Here is a 16,581-nt window from a genome sequence, read left to right on the forward strand (position 1 = left end):
CTTTGGCTCATTCATACAACACATGATTTCTTTTATATAACATCAGAAAGCTTCTGATTTTTTTCTACCACAGCTCTGCTGATATAAAAGATAAGATATCATCTTAATGCAATCATAGAAATTTCTTTGTTCCCTGGTGATATTTTAAGGCATTCAAAGCTCTACAGTGCAATTAGGGTTAGCCATTCCACCCACACATTCCTTTTATGCTTGAACCAGCATTAATAGACTATCCAAACAGTCACTCAATCTGCACAGCTTTTTCTTCAATAGAACTTCATTCAAAGATCAACACAAGAGATAATTTAAATAACTGTTTTACCACTGGTTGTCATGGGAACATATTCCATCTTCTAATGATCATTGAATCCTGGTCACATAGCCAAGCAAAGATTTGCATTTCTTTGAATGTTGATTAGTTGCAGCCACTTCATGAAACAATTATTCTACCACAGATTTCACTGGAAATAGACAACAGAATCCATGCTATTTAGTTCAAGAGAATGGATTTAATACAGGAAATCTGATGAATGCAAAATTATAGAGGAACAGGCTCTAGACTAAATTTTGAGGAACAACTTTCATTTTCTAGAATCTTCTAACAGGAGGACACTGTTACAAAAGGTTGACAACTCTGAACTTTGTTGCTACTCTTGAGTACAAAAGCATGTCCTCTCTTCTATGATCCATATCAGGCAGGAAAAGAATGCTTCACCTTCACTGTCTCATCATTACTCAGTTCTTAGTTAACATTTTTGGAGATTACATCTTATTCATTCACTCATTTTTAAAACACCTACCTTATATTTGGATGCCTGTCCATGTGCTATGATATAGCAGTAAACAATGCTGCAAGCAATTCTTTTCCTTATAAAGACAAGAAATGAATAAATAGGAATTTCTTTATATTCTATGCCATATAGTAATACATGATAATTAAAGTAGCAAAAAGGGGAAAGGCTATGTTAAAAAAAAAAGGGAGGGATTACTGCTCTATGTGCCTCTATCAGGGAAAGTGTCAGTGATATATGGTAATTCTGGTAACATTTGAGCAGGGACCTGAAAGAAGTGAGGGACCAAGCTATAGAAATATGAGAGAAAAGTATTCTAGGAAGAGGAAAAAAACACATTGAAAGGCTTTGTGACATGAACCTGGTATATTCAAGAAATAGCAAAGAAGTCCAGTTGCGAATAGGCAAAGCAAACAAAAGAGTAAATAGAAAAGCAGGAAATTAGAATGGTGGTGAGTGATCTGGATAAGTAGTGCCTTTTAAACCATTCTAAGAATCTTAGCTACTCTTCTGCATGAAAGAGAAAGACATTGGGAAGCTTTAAATAAAGAAGTGACATGTTTTGACAGAGTTTGAATAATTTCATTTTGGTTGCTCTATGGAGAATAGAATTGTAGGGTCAGCAGAAAAATAGAGAAATGAATGAAGAGGCTGAGGTAATCTAGTCAAGAAGTGAATGCTTTGAGCCACGAAGGACAGTGGTGATGAAAGTTGTAAGGTGTCAGTTTCTCGGTATAATTTGAAGGTAGAACTTATAAAACTTGCTGTAAAGTATAAATATAAAAGAAAGGATGACACCAACATTTTTAACCAGATAAAGCAAAAAGATAAAATTGTCATTAATTGAGATGATAACACAGGAGGTATAACATGTTTAGAAAAGAAGGATTTTTTAGCATTCTTTGTTTGACATGTTAAATTTCAGAAGCATAACAGACATCCAGTAGAGATGTTGAGTTAGTAGAGATATACATTTGAAGTTCAAGGGAAAGAATGAGATATATGTTTGGTATTTTCAACATAATTAATATTTTAAAAGTCATGAACTAGATAATATTACCCAGGATCACATGTAGATAGTAAAGAGAAGAGATGCAAGAACTGAACTCCAAGATACTACAAGCCTCAGTGCTATGGGAATGGAGGAGAAATTAGCAAATGAGACTAAAAAGGACACCAAGAGTGAGTAATTTTCTGAACTCTGAGTAAAGAGCATATTTCAAGAAGAAATAATATGCTATATCAAATGTTGTTGACAAAATCTAATAAAACAAGAGCAGGGAGTTTACCATTAAGTACAACTGTGTTGAAATCATTGGTGGTCTTAACAACTTCCTCAGGAAATTTACAAGAATGAGAGCTTGATTAAAGTAGTTCAAGGGAGAATGGAAGGAAAATAGGAGACAACAAATACACATAATTCTTTTAGGGACTTTAGCTAAAAGGGATGTGGGTCAAAAGAATTTTTAAAATAGGAGATGTTATTATAATGTGTTTCTGTTCTGATTCAGGAGAAATAAAAACTTGATGATGCCAGACATAAAGAGGCAGAAAAGTAAAAGGGTATTATTGCAAGGTCAAAAGCTCATAAAAAGCAACTGAAAGTCATTCAAACTGACAGGAGACAAGAAGAGTACATGGTGGTGGTATTTGGGTAGTCTTTTCTGACTGCTTGTATTTTCTCAGTAAGCTAAATGTAAGCTTGGGAGAGAGCAGGGCTAGTGTTTTTGAGATCTGAAAAAGGAACACATGTAGTAACCCACCTTCTGAATAGAATGCAAAGTATAGAACTGTAAGGCAGCACAAAACATTCAGTTGAGGCTAACAGTAACAAACTTAAGTAATATTAATCAGCATGGTGGTTTGACTTTCTGCAACCATTTTCACTGGCCAGGTGTTAGCAGAGTCTGAAGAGAGTTGGTTTTAACCATAACTACTCCTGAAGCAAGCTATGCTCAGAAAGATGGGCCATGCAAAAGTAGTCAAAAGGCCAAGAAATAGCAAAACCAAACGTATGAGAGCACTATGTATATGGATATTTGAAATCACTACAAGTTATGAAATGTGTTCTGTTAGAAGGAATGACAAGAAAACCAGAAACTAAAATCTTCAAGCAATCCCAGGAATGGCTCCAATCTCTGAGTCAGTCTGCAACAAGCAGGGAAAGTGAGTAATATATTTTGGAAAATGGACTTCCAAAACTGAAGACAAAAACCTTCAAAAGAGCTTGTAAAAAATAATTTTAATCTTTCTAGCCTCTGTACACTGGCACGGATTTGGAACAAATGTTGAGTGTGTCCAGCCAAGTGTTCACCACAAACCTCATTAAGTTATACGTAAAATTCAGTATAATGTCTATGCAATTTAGATAGAGAATGTAGGTTTTTAGTTTTACTCATATCCTCAATATATCCATGATCCAGGAATGTTTTAGAAACATTTATAAATGTTAATTAATTTCAGTGACATATTTATTGGCCGTCTTCTGCCAAGCACAGTTCTTAGAACTGGGTCCCAAAGACGTATAAGGTAGAAGCTTTATCATTAGAATCAGATTATCATGAGTTAAGAGTAAGGATATTTGTGAGGGGAAAAAACCATATTACAAGGCTAATTTGAATAAGTACTAAGGAGAAGAGAAGGGACGTGCTGTAGGGTTGTAAGTGAAGATGTTAGTTATCATGATTGATGGTTCATAGAAGCTATAAAGGAAATAGTGAATTTCAGTTATACCTTTAAGAGTAAGAAGGATCTTTTAAACAAATGTAAAAAGAGGGGCCTCCCTGGTGGCGCAGCGGTTGAGCGCTGGGCTGCGAAGCTGCCCGCAGCCTCTTCAGTGCCGGTTTGATCCCCGGCTGCCCATCGGGTGAGGGTCCCACATGGTGCGCAGACCTCTCCTGCAGCCCGCTGCTCCCCTCAGCGGTGTGCTTCCGTTACTCTGCCTGTTCTACCCAGTGCTTGTATAAATAAATTAATAAATTTTAAAAAATGTAAAAAGAAAAATCCAGGTTCAAGAAACGGTATTTTTCAAAAAGTCATAGTCTTACAATTTCATTTCTCACCCAGATGACAATAATCCTAATGTAATTGAGTTTGGGAAGGAATGCAGTAGAAGATGAGTTTCCTTTTGACCATTTCAGGAAATGTTGCAACATGATGCAAGAGCATACAGACTGCTGTAGACAGAATGAAAGTGCTGAAAATGTCTTGTGACTGTAAGTGACATTATCCAATCTGTGATTTGGAGGAGGGGGGATTTCCAGTAACAAAGCAAAGGATGAATTCAAATATCAGGCAATTAAAGGAAGGGAGAGATTGTTATATAACTCTAGCAATAATTTAGATCAAAAATTGTGAGACTTTAGTATAATAACTGTGGAGCAAACAATAAAAGATACTCATAAAAAAATAAAACAGTATAAAGTGAACAGTACTTGAATGAATGAATGAATGAATCCTGATATATCTGCTTGGGCAGCAGGATGTTTAGAAGGTTGAAGTAAAGGGAAGAATGAAAAATGCTTAGTGGTTATAGTTTTTGAAATTGGTTCCTTGGTAATGCCATAACCAAAAAGGAGACTCAGCATGTTTGGTTTTGCTTGTTTCAGTGCATGTTAAGAGTTAAAATGTTCAATCTTAGTCTTTTTATTAGCAGAAAATTGAGATTTTTGAGTTCAGGAGGATTTGGGGATAAAAATATGATATATTAAGTAATTTTTTTCCACTGGATAATTTGGTTGAAGAAAAAAATGTAAATCACAGATGCTCTTAAAGAAACTGAGAGATTACTACTACTACTACTACTACTACTACTACTACTACTACTACTACTACTAGCTCCCATCCAATCTGATACCAACCCAGCACTACCTATAAGGCAATTCTTGTTGATTACAGGTCAGTGGCTGTTCTCATTGGTTGGTACATCTGACTAGATTTAAATGGCCTGAGACACACAGCTGGTTATTTTTATCTTCAACTATCAAAGACAGAAAATTGTTAAATTTTAGGATTATCTTATGATAAAGTTTGAAGATGAACAATCAGTGAAATAATTGAAGAAAGTGTTAAAAAGATATCAAATATGTGTGCTGATCAATGGATTCTAGATAATAATAAAAACAGTCTCAGTAGAGAGATCAATGGTTTGATTATGTGCAATTTCATTGGTAGTGAAATGAAGGCAGGAAATGCAGATTAGTTTCCACAAATTGGTTGGAGGAAACAAAAAGATGATAGATTAGTCACAGTATTTTTGATTACTAGTGAAAGAAAATATGAATTCAAATGATCTTAAATGACAAAAACAGAAAAGAAAAATTGGGGTTAAGAGTAAGGAATAGTATCTAATTTTCCTGACTTGTAAACATATGTCATGCAAAGCTAGATCCAGAGTTTTGTAGTGATGTGAACAGGTTCCAGTTTTTCTCTCCATGTTTCTCCTGTGGGTGTATCCTGGGGTGTATCCTACCTGGATTCCATTTTGATGATAAAGGAGAATCACCTTCTAAGATCTCTAGCTGTTGTTTGCAATTAGGTGCTCATGCTTGAAATGATCATTTTACTCAGTTCATGATGCATCAACATTGGATCCTTGCAAGGCTCCTTACTTTAAAAAACTTATTTCTATTACTGTGTGCCAATTTCATTCTGCTTTTTCTATGAAAATCATTTAATTAGTTTAATATGTACATTTTTTATATAATTGTGCATTTATAATGCACTATTTTATATAATTGTGTTTTATCAAAATGGAAGTTCTATATCCTACTTTTTCAGTAAACACTATATTTTTAAGTTCTAATTATAGTACTATTATACACCAAATCCATTTATTTTATTTTGCTGTATGCACCAGCGCACATCTACCATCTTTTCCCTATCTCTCTTAGTGACAAACATTCAGGCTGTCCCAACACCCTATGCTGCAAACAGTTTATTTACTCATAAATATAGTAGACCCCTACCATATACCAGGCACTATTTTAGGAATATGAGACACATGAATGAATAGGACATTGCTGCAACAAAGATCCTTACATGTGGCTCTTTGTATATCTGTGAGAAAATGTCACTAGCATATATATTTTGGAGAACAGTCCAACAAATTCTTTGTGCATTGAGTTTTACTTGACCATATACCCAATCTGTGCACCAATCATTGTATTAGGGAAATATGATGTAATATTTACCATAGGCTAGATAACTGTTCCCTCCTGAGCAAGTGGGCAGGGGCTATGAAATGTAGCTCAAAGAAAATGAGCATGGAATCCCACAGAAAGAATCAAGGAAAGTAGATGGCAAATGAATGCTGAGTAACAAGTACTACAGCTGTCTTCTATAAGTGGACAAGTAACTTGGTAGAGAACCTTCCACCCCTGTGTCCAAGATAGTTGAATAGTTGAGTATTTCATGATGAGGTGTGATGTTTAATATCATGATGTTTTAATATCAAAACAAACAAAATGTTTCTGATTCAGTACATATGGATAGCATTTCTATCAAACTCCCAGTGGATATTGGCACTAATGGTATGGGCCCACATTCCAAGAGCCACTACTCCAGTCTAAATGTTAAGGGTTGCTAAATGTCATCACCCACCAGTGCTGTGAGACTCAAAGGAAATAATATATAATAAACACTTAATAATCTTAAACATGCAAATTTTGGAATGTTGGTTATTACGATTTCATTTGTTATGTAAATCTCAAAGTGAATAATTACATTAATCTTCAGTGAGATTTCCAGAAAAATATGAGAGACATTGACAAGTATGTAGTTTAAATATAAACATGACTGACTCCACACATTTCCCAGTGATATCTAGATTTGGTGTGCATGTGTGTGTGTTTGTGTGTGTGTGTGTAAAAGAACTAGGGTGTAGGCCAGAGGTGCAGGGGGTGAGAGGATTCACCAGAGACAGAGTGGGGAGCAGAACAGGTGGATTTACTGAAATACACTGTTGGGAGCAGCAGGTGAGACAGGAGAGGTCTGTGGATTAGCTCCCTGGCTGGGGATCAAACTCAGGCCACAGAGGTGAGCTATATGATAGTGCTGAGACTTAATCCCTAGGCCACCAGTGAGGCCCCAGATTTTTTTTAATGACTGTCATTGATTTTTACTAGAATTTTCTAAAAGACTATGCAGTCATACATGTAATTTAGTAACAAGGTCAGCTCAGAAACCTCACTCATTGAAATATGACCTAGTAAAATCAATATAAAATGGATATGCTCAGTCATCTATAAGGTGGTATCTGAAAGGGATATTAATGAGACTTAGCAAGCCTTTTACAAAACCAGCAAGTCATCTCCTGTGTCTAATAAAAACCTGGAGTGCTTCAATCTAATTAAGGTGACAAGAACATATTCTCAAGGCTACAATTTAACTATGGGAAAAAGTAGTTTTGTTGTCATCTGCTTAATATGATGATGATTTAAAGTAGGGAGGTGGTCTACATTAAGAAGATAAAAATAAATAATTTAACAGTAATGATATATTGATGTATATTCAGCACTGATCAAAGAAGGGGCTTAATGTATCTGCTAAGTGTAAGATGGTAGAAAGGAGTAGTTTAATAAATAACTAAGAAGAATTTATCAAGGTTTACCTTAGCATTTTAGCAATCAGCTGGTAAGAACATTAATAATTTATTTTCTTGAACTTAGCACACTATGGTTATTTTTTTTTATTATTCTAGGTTCCCAGAGAGAGATAAGGTTAGTCTCATGGATCTTAGGCATTAAGGTTCTCTAATACTACAAAAACTAAATATATTTCCTTTACTGCTATTTATCTCAAAGCTAGATCTCTGTTACATTGACTCAGAAAAGTGTGTGGTGATATCAAAACCCTGGGGAAATACTTTAAATTTTGTGAAGGAATAAAGAGAAAAAAATATTTTCTGGGATAGAAAAATGTGTCTTAGAGAAACAAAGTTTGTAAGGGGCCTTAACCTGTCTCGTAGTTGCTAGAAACATGTTCTATGCTACGGTCTCTGAACCAGATATCATTTCACATATTGGGAATTTGGTTACTGAGATAAGACCATTTCAAAGAGCCAATGCAATTTTGGGTTAGCTAACAAGTTTGTGTTTCTCTAACAGCAAAGTCTCAGACCACACCCTGAGCATGTCCTTTGCCCTGATGAACACATCAAGTTTGTCACCACCTTAAGAGTCCCTGATTTTACAACTCAGTGATGCCTTTATTTAAAAATCATATTTAATGCTAAAGTTAGTGCACTTTCTCTTTTAAAAAATTGTTTAATATATTAGAATATGCCTTTTAATTTGGTGAACAAATTATGCCTGTGTTTTGAAAAGTATAAATATTATAAATATGATGGTGAATCTCTGGCTGCAAACAAAGCTGTTCCATTGCTTGTGAACATGTTAATGATATTAATTCAGAACATCCATCATAATGTGTCTTATAGTGATATAGTAATAACCAAAAAAGAATAATAAACCACATCCAATTTCCTAAACATTAATTATGAGACATTACTGGGAAAGTCATAATGATAAATCTCTACATTGGGGGGCCATCTAGTTAAGTACCCAATACTTGAGAAATATGTCAGTGTCAAAGCTGGCTCCATAATTAATTATAAGTCTCTACAGTGTCAGAGTGATTAGACTTACTCTGGTTCCAGAGGGCAGAGTAAGAGCCAGTGAATGGAGTTATAACTTTATTTCTCATTATTAGAAAGACATTTCAAAGAAATAGAATGGTTGAAAAAAATGAATGGACTTACCCCACACTGAAAAATCTTTAAGCAATGATTATATGATCAATGAAGAGTGATTTTTGGGGTATTTGGACATCACATAAGAAGGAAACTGAGTGATCTGTTAGATCCAGTCCTATTCAGAATTTATGATACTGTGAAAATAATCTGAGAGTTTTCTAATAGTTTGATTTCATTTAGTCCTAAACAGTAGAAATATTTCAAAATTCCAAGAGAGGCTATGAAGAATGTACTCTGAATAGAAATTCATTCCCTGGTAATGGTCCTGTTTTCTCCTTTATATATTCCCATAAGACTATGAGAACCCCAAGTCATGGTGATTGCCCATATATCTCTGAATTCACAGCATAGTTTTTTGTATATTATTAACTCTCAATTATTGTTGTTTAAAGGAGACATGATGACATTTGGAGATACTGACATACATTTTTTTTCCTCCATATATATTTCTCCATTTCCCTTCCCACCATTTAACTAGAATGGATTGACTTTGAGGAGATACTTCAAAACTGTTAGGGACATAAAGAGGATAGATATGATTTTAAGGAATAGAAAATGTATCTTGGAGATAAAAGGAGTAGGTAGGGCTTGTTGTCTTCCATCAGTCATAGAAACAATTTCCCTTAAATTTAGGTTTTCTGAAACTCTGGACCAAGTCCTGTCCCTAGTTATAAGACTTGTGGGCAGAAACAGCAGGGGGTACGCAGATAACCCCCCTGGGGCAGATCTGTCAGTGATTCTATCCCTCTCCCCTCACTCTGTGCTCTGGTCACCTTGGCCTTCCTTAAATTTCTTGTAATCTCTTGTCTCAGTACTTCACACAATTTATTCACTTAGATTGAGATCCTCACTCTCTCTGTTCTGCAAGGGAGGAGCCGAAACATAAAGCATCAGGCAGACCCACCACATACAGACCAGAACAATGAATACAGAGTAACTGTCTGTGTGAACTAAAGACAGAACCAGGGACAATGCCCAGAACTTCAAATAGTTACTCAATCCTGGGGAAGAGAAAGAACCCCAAGAAGAACTGAGGTTAACATTCGCCAATAGCCCATTAAAATAAAAGTCTGAAATTACATGAATAGAAAATAAAGGGATTCCTCTTTTATAATCCAAGTTATAAATTGAAATTCATGCCACTAGTGAATGGAGTCTATCAAATTAGATCAGCAGATAATTAGAAAATTGGAAGGCATATTTATTCAGTTTTCAGTATTTCCACCAGGCATTTGTACTTTTTAAAATTATTTATTTACTGGGCCTCCCCTGGTGGTGCAACGGTTGAGCGCTGGGTTGCGAAGCTGCCTGCAGCCTCTGCAGTGCCAGTTCGATCCCCGGCTGCCAGGGAGGGTCCCACATGGCGCGACAGACCTCTCCTGCCGCGCCCACTGCTCCCCTCAGCAGTGTACTTTGTCAGTCTGCCTGTTCTGTTCCCCGCTCTGGCTCTAGTGAATTCTCTCACCTTCCCACGCTTCTGACTATACCCAGTGCTTGAATAAATAAATAAAAATAAATAAATCTTTAAAATTATTTACTGACTGAAGATCCACAATGTCACATTCCCTGCTTCTGAATCCTGTTTTAATTAGTAATAGCACAATCTGAATGACATTGTGAGAAAGACTATAATAGTTTGTGCCCTCCTTTCTTCCACCATCTCACTGATAATAAACTATAGTTGAAGAGTTGTTTTTTTTTTCTCTTTAAAGACACCTAGAGTCAGTTTAGTACATAGTAGACTATTGCTTAATCTTTTTGAAAATAATGATTGCCAGGTTTTTGTCTTGAAAATGTAGTAAAACAATGACTTCTCAACCCTCCAGTGAACACTTGTTTAAATATTCTTTAAGTTGAAATTTTCTCTGTGTTCGACCTAAATATTCCCTACAGCTGCATATGACCATTATAGCTTATTCCTTTTCTCTTGTCTGGAAGAAATAATGACTCCCTGTCCTCTATTTAATTTCCCTTTATGTCATTCTATACCATGGTTTTATCTTCCCTTTCTCATTGTGAATAAGTTGACAGTAATCACATCCCTTAACCTTGACTTCTTGCTTTCACTTTCCAACCTTTTCTGCTATGTTACGTGTAAACTCTCCCACTGCCATTCATTTTCACCTCAAGAGTACATGTATTTCAGCAATCTGAGGCTTCTGAGATCTTACTAGAGATTAAAGCTGAAGGAGTACTATTAATCCCAAGGTGGCACTTCTGAATTTTAAAATCAATTTGAAATGATCAGCCTTATCAAGTGCTTTCATGAGGTTTCCAGAGCTCTTTAAATTAAAAGCATCTCACTTCACAGCATGATAGAAAGTTACTGTTGAACTTGAAGATTGCTGAGGGCTATGGAATACTTCACAGCTTTGATCATGTTATTCTCTTGCTTAAAATCCTCTCTCTTACCTAAAAAATAAAGCCAAATCCCTGCCCTAGTACTGAAGGCCCAGGAGTCACACTTCTCCTCAGTTCTACTATTTCTAATACAGAACCTTTCACTTCAGTCTCACTGGGCTACTCAGCACATACTCAATTCAGGCTCTGTTTATGCATTCATGTTTAGTATATAACCTACTCACACATTAGTTTGGTCTTATTTAGTGTCATATAATTCCAAGTGCTAAAATGGTATATTTGTTACCCCCTTAGTAAAACCTTACAGTTTGAGGATAGAAGTACCTGCCTTGTTTAATTCTTTAAAAGTGTTCATTGGAGATGTATTTTTAGTGTTATTTTAAAATTGGTACCAAGAAGGGATAAAATGATATATGTGTTCTTGGCCCAAATGAATGGCTCTATTCCACATAAGTATCTGTTGCACTTCTGATTAAAATTATTGTGGTCAGTATATTATGGGGATTTCCTGAGGGCACTTTATCTTTGGCCATACCAGGTGCCTCTGAACAAGGGAAATAAAAGACAAAAGTAGAAGCTGTGAATAGGAGAGTAGAAAAGAACATGCTTTTCTCATCTTACTAATCCATTTACATTTCTAGTATTGTAAGGTTTTTCTTAAGGGTCACCTGAGACATATGAGCAAGGTTGATTCAACATTAAAATGCCATTGCTAATATCAAATAGCAAGGCCCACTTCATAGCAGCTCCCCTAGCAAAGAAAATGCCTCAAAGGGAATATATTTCAATGAACCAATATATTCCACACTAATTCAGGCCAATTGTGCTCATTCAAGAGTTATTCCAAATGTCTAGGGACCAGAAAAATCCAGCCTTATCTAAAATAATGGCATGGACCATCTGGGACAAGCAGTCTTTTAGATTTGTATATAAGATAGGAAAGAATAGAGGAAAAACCTCTGTATTTTGGGGATTTCCTTCTTCAGTTGTGGAAAGGTCAGAGTCCTCAGTGGAAATCCCTGATAATACCAAGAAAGATTCCAATCAATCTATATTGTCACCAAATGGGATCAAATTTATTTATTAGTTGTGGAGAGAATTGACATAGAGGGGTTTTTGGGTTTAAATTATTATTTTAAGTAATTTTGCATACAAACTGAGTTAATAAATTTGTTTCTATTAAATAATTAAGTCAGAAAGAAAAAGAAAAATACTGGATGGTCTCACTCATAGCAGGAATTTAGAAAACCAAAATAAGGGATCAGGAAAAAGACTAATTATAATAAAGTAAAAATCAAAATCAACAGGTAACTATAAACCAGAGACACACTACAGTGGGGGAGAAGGGAGTAGGATCAAAACAAGGGTGTTGGGAATTTTACGGGGACTATAACCAAGATGAAAATGCATACATTGTATGAAAATGAAAAATGATGTAAAAAATACATTAAAAAAGAATTAAGGCTGTGTTTCACACCTTAAATTGTCTTCCTTTAAAGATTACTAAATAACATATGTGATTATAGCTGAAAGAATAATGATCAAATTTAAAAGTAGCACTAAATCTTACTAATGCCTACCAATCTCAATAATCCTATAATTTTAAAAGAAACAATCAATCCTCATGCTTTGCTATCTAATTACATGTCAGGTGAAAGAAACATCTAAGAAATTAAAACTATATTGCCGACGTTATTTTCAAAATAGAATGCTACATTTCCTTAGCCATCACTAAATTTATACAGAGTGTCAGAAGCAAGAACAGAAAATAGTATTGGGTCAAATTTCACAATACTTTGGGAACTTTTTAAAGGTCTTGAAAAAATTTAGGAAGAAAATAAATCAGGGAATTATTTAAAAACAACCACAACAATGTATAGTAATAATGCGTCCTAAGAGACAACGTTCTGGTTCACAAATACATGTTTTTTCTAGGTCTGTTTTCTACAAATTTCAAATATCCCTGCAATGAGATCTATATTCATAGTATTTGCAGTTTTAAAATGATTTTTAACACATCATAAATGTATGTACTCACATATATATTATACCATAAGTAGAGTGCAAGCAGTAAATTCATAGTTACAATATCACTACCCAGATGTACTACTAATTTTTTTATTCAAATGGAAAGGGAGAGAAAATGGACACTAATATAGAGAACTAAGATTTTCCATGAAAATATATCCGGGCATGAAAAGAAAAGACATTTCTAGTGGCTTGTATGTAAATTACTTTTATGAAAGTTTTATCAGATAAAAATGATACATTTTCACATAGAATAAGTTGCATAAATGCACCTCAAATGTCTGCCTTGCTTTAATATTTCAGTGAGTCTATCCAAATAGAAAAATTGTTACAGACATAAATCTTAGACTACCAGTAGTTCCATCTTTTTATCCTTGGCACTTCTCTTCCTGCACAATCTTTCCCTTGCACAGAGCTCTATAGGCAGTATAGGGACAACACAAAGGAGACACGTACACAGAACAAGGACTAGAATAAAAATTTGTCAGCAGATATGAAATAAATGGATAATTAGCCACTTAATATTAGCTGAACATGTCTTACTTACAACTTAATTACAATTGTCTTCCTTTAAAGATTACTAAGATATCATGTGTGATTATAGCCAAATGAATAATGATCAAATTAAAAACACAGAGGTAAATGTGCCAAACGCATCATCCCAGATGTCAAGTAGTTGTTCATTCACTGACTATTGACTATTATACTTACATATGGGTCCTATTCTAAATGCCGGGCATGATATTAGTCTCTGAAGATGCAAGTCTATAAGGTACCCATCTACTTTCTAGAAGCTTAAAGCTCTGGGGAGAAACAGCGTACAGGTAACCAAACACCAGAGTGAGCAGGGCAGAAGTTAGGGTTCTGCTGCTGTTCACTGAGTCCCATCAGCATGTGAATGCCCTGTGGGGAAGGAATGCAAGGTGCCCTGGGTAGGTAGTCAGAGAAAGCCTCCTGATGGGGTGGATACTTGTACTGAGTGTTGAAAGATGGTGTCTAATAGCTAATGAAGTCAACAGCTGCATGCAGGTACAGAGAATAATAACATGCACAAATGTTCCAAGGTCAGAGGAAGCATGATACAGTTCAGGACTGGCAGATATAAAGAAAGGAAATGAAATAGCAAGAAATATGACTTGTATATTCATGCATTACTTATTCATTCAAGAAATGTATATTAAGAAGTAACTAAAGGTTAGCACTCCCACTAATGCTGGAGATAGAGTGGTGAATGAGAATCCATGAATGTATGGAATTTAATATATCAGGTCAAATAAAATTCATATAAATAATTATAGAAATCAATAATTGTTTATAATAATGATAAATGCCACAAAGGAAAAGTACAAATTATTTTAAAAGCATCTAATTAGTAAAGGTGACTAACCCTGTCTGGAATTTCAAAGAAGGTAATTAATTTAGAATGACCAGGAATTACTTAAGAGGAGAAAAAACATAGGGCAGAAATATTGAGCATCCCGTGCAAAGTTGTAGGCTATATTAAGGCTTTGCCCTAATTCCAAGGATATCTCAGGAGTCACAGGCAGATTTTTTAACTAAAGAAGTGACAACATGCAATTTGTCAGCAGTGTGGTGAATAGATTTTAGTTGAGCAAAGGTGGTTATGGAATACTATTCAGAAAGTTGGTAGTCTTTAAAGCATAAATGATAGTAAGGTTTTAAATGGGAATGGAAAGAAGGTCTTGAAGAAAGTGTTGAGAATCTTCAACATTTAAAGTATGAGGAGTTGGAAGAAGAAATGCACAAGGAACAATGAGTGAGACAGAAGGAAATCTAGAGTAGTGTTGTCATAGAAGTCAGAGTCAGATAATGTTTCACAAAGGGTGTCGTGGACCATTGAATATGATGAGAGAAAAGAATAATATTGGAAGTAAAATGAGTCTGCTAGAGTTACTAAAATGGCAAGACAGGTCTGTTGCAGTTGTATCTTAGTTATGGAAATCAATTTGGAAAATAATGATGTGTGAATGAGAGATAAGAAAGTGAAGATGAGAATAAAAGAAATTATTTGAGAAGTTAGCTCCTCAGTAATGACATTGGGACAGACCTGTGGAGAGGAAATGGAGTCGCAAAGGATTTGTGAAGCAGAGGTCAGGTCATGAAGAGTTTTGCATACAATGCTAAAAAAAATTGGCTTTTATCTTAAACTGGAGAAGTGAAACTAATGGAGACATCAAACATGTCTCTGAAGTTGCTTGACTTGCAAATCTAACCCGATATGTGTACTATCCACTGAGAAAAGCTCTAAAGATTAGATTTAGAGACTTTATGTGCTCTTATTGAGCTTTAAGTGTCTACAGGACTTCCAAGTGGTGTTGTCTAGTGGTTGATAGATTTACATTCATCTCAGGAGAATTGTCTGGGTAACTTGGTTGGATATAAAAAAACAAACAAATAAATAAATACTATGTGCAACACTGAGTTACACCAAGGCTAGGCCTGTAAGAAATTCAAAGAAGGAAAAGCCTATCATTTACCAGAAATGTAAAAACCATTTTCACTAAAGAGGTGGAATTTCACCAGTTTCGTAGGAGAGATCTTTATTAAGGGAGCAGAAAAGTAGAGATTGAAGTGTGGTATAGAGCAAAATGCAAAAGCTGTGGGGGAGGAATTCTGCATGGACTATAAGAAAGGAGGTCAGGTTGAAAGATGGTTTTCAGGACCAACTGAATTAAAGTTCACCATCAATACATCATTTGATTTATAATGAAAAACACACACATGAACACACTAAATTAAGCGTAAAGAATGGCAAAGAATGGGGAGAGCTGAATGGGACAGCTGACTACTAAGTTGTGCTTATCCTGTATAAGTGTTGTAACTGAAGTGAGAAAAAGGTGTCTTTAATAAACACTTGCCATTCCATAATGATTAACAGTTTTCCAGGTGTCTTCATTACTGTTACTTCACTTTATACTTTTATCAGCTTTGATGTTCAATGGTGCTTAGTGATTGCCTCAAAGTATAAGTTAGTAAGTGACCCATGAGATTTGAACTGAGTTCTTCTATCTCTCATACAAGCCGTTCTCACAATATAGCATATTATGGCCAGGTATGTACTTTGCATATTTTAAACATACAGCTTGTTCAGTGAATATTTGTTCATTTTGTTGTTGCATTTTGTTCTTTATTTTTTTTCTGAAACTAAATGCCTCAATTTCTCTAATGGAGATAAAAATACATATTTTTCAAAGATAAATCCTTAGCAACTTCTTCAAAGAAATGGGTAATGACTGTAATTTTCAGCTTATCTGTAGTTTCCTCATTGCCTTAAATGAATGATGTCCTCACAGAGGCAATGCTGTTTTTAAATGCTTTCCAGCTATATAAACATATAAAAATCTATGTGTGAGTACAGATGTTAGCCTGCACACAGGTATACCTGTTGATGGAGTGTCTAGTGAAGTGGTGAAACTTACCAGGTTTTTTTAGTGCACTTATTTACAGAAGTATGTGGAAATCAGCAATGAGAGAACTCTTAATATGTGTTGCTTCCCTTTGAGAAAAAATAAGCTGTGTTCATACTTCAATAAATGTAACAGTGGTAATGACCCTTTGAAAATAAATTTTCAAGTTGTCAGATAAAAATTATATCTGATTTAAGAAAATATTTCCAAAGTCTATGCA

At 35.1% G+C, this 16,581-nt stretch overlaps 1 long non-coding RNA gene across 1 annotated transcript in view; it reads right to left on the reverse strand.

Annotated features, from left to right (window-relative positions):
* Nucleotides 1-328: 328 nt before the first annotated feature.
* The window catches only part of LOC119257554 (uncharacterized), a 38,775-nt gene continuing 22,522 nt past the window's right edge, over nucleotides 329-16,581 (reverse strand). Inside the window, exon 3 of the long non-coding RNA XR_005128060.2 lies at nucleotides 329-461. This is a non-coding gene — a long non-coding RNA (uncharacterized LOC119257554). The remainder of the gene's footprint in view (nucleotides 462-16,581) is intronic.

The sequence above is a fragment of the Talpa occidentalis genome, unplaced genomic scaffold (genome assembly GCF_014898055.3).
Source record: "Talpa occidentalis isolate TD23 unplaced genomic scaffold, MPIMG_talOcc4v2.1 talOcc4.4, whole genome shotgun sequence".
Taxonomy (NCBI): Eukaryota; Metazoa; Chordata; class Mammalia; order Eulipotyphla; family Talpidae; genus Talpa; species Talpa occidentalis.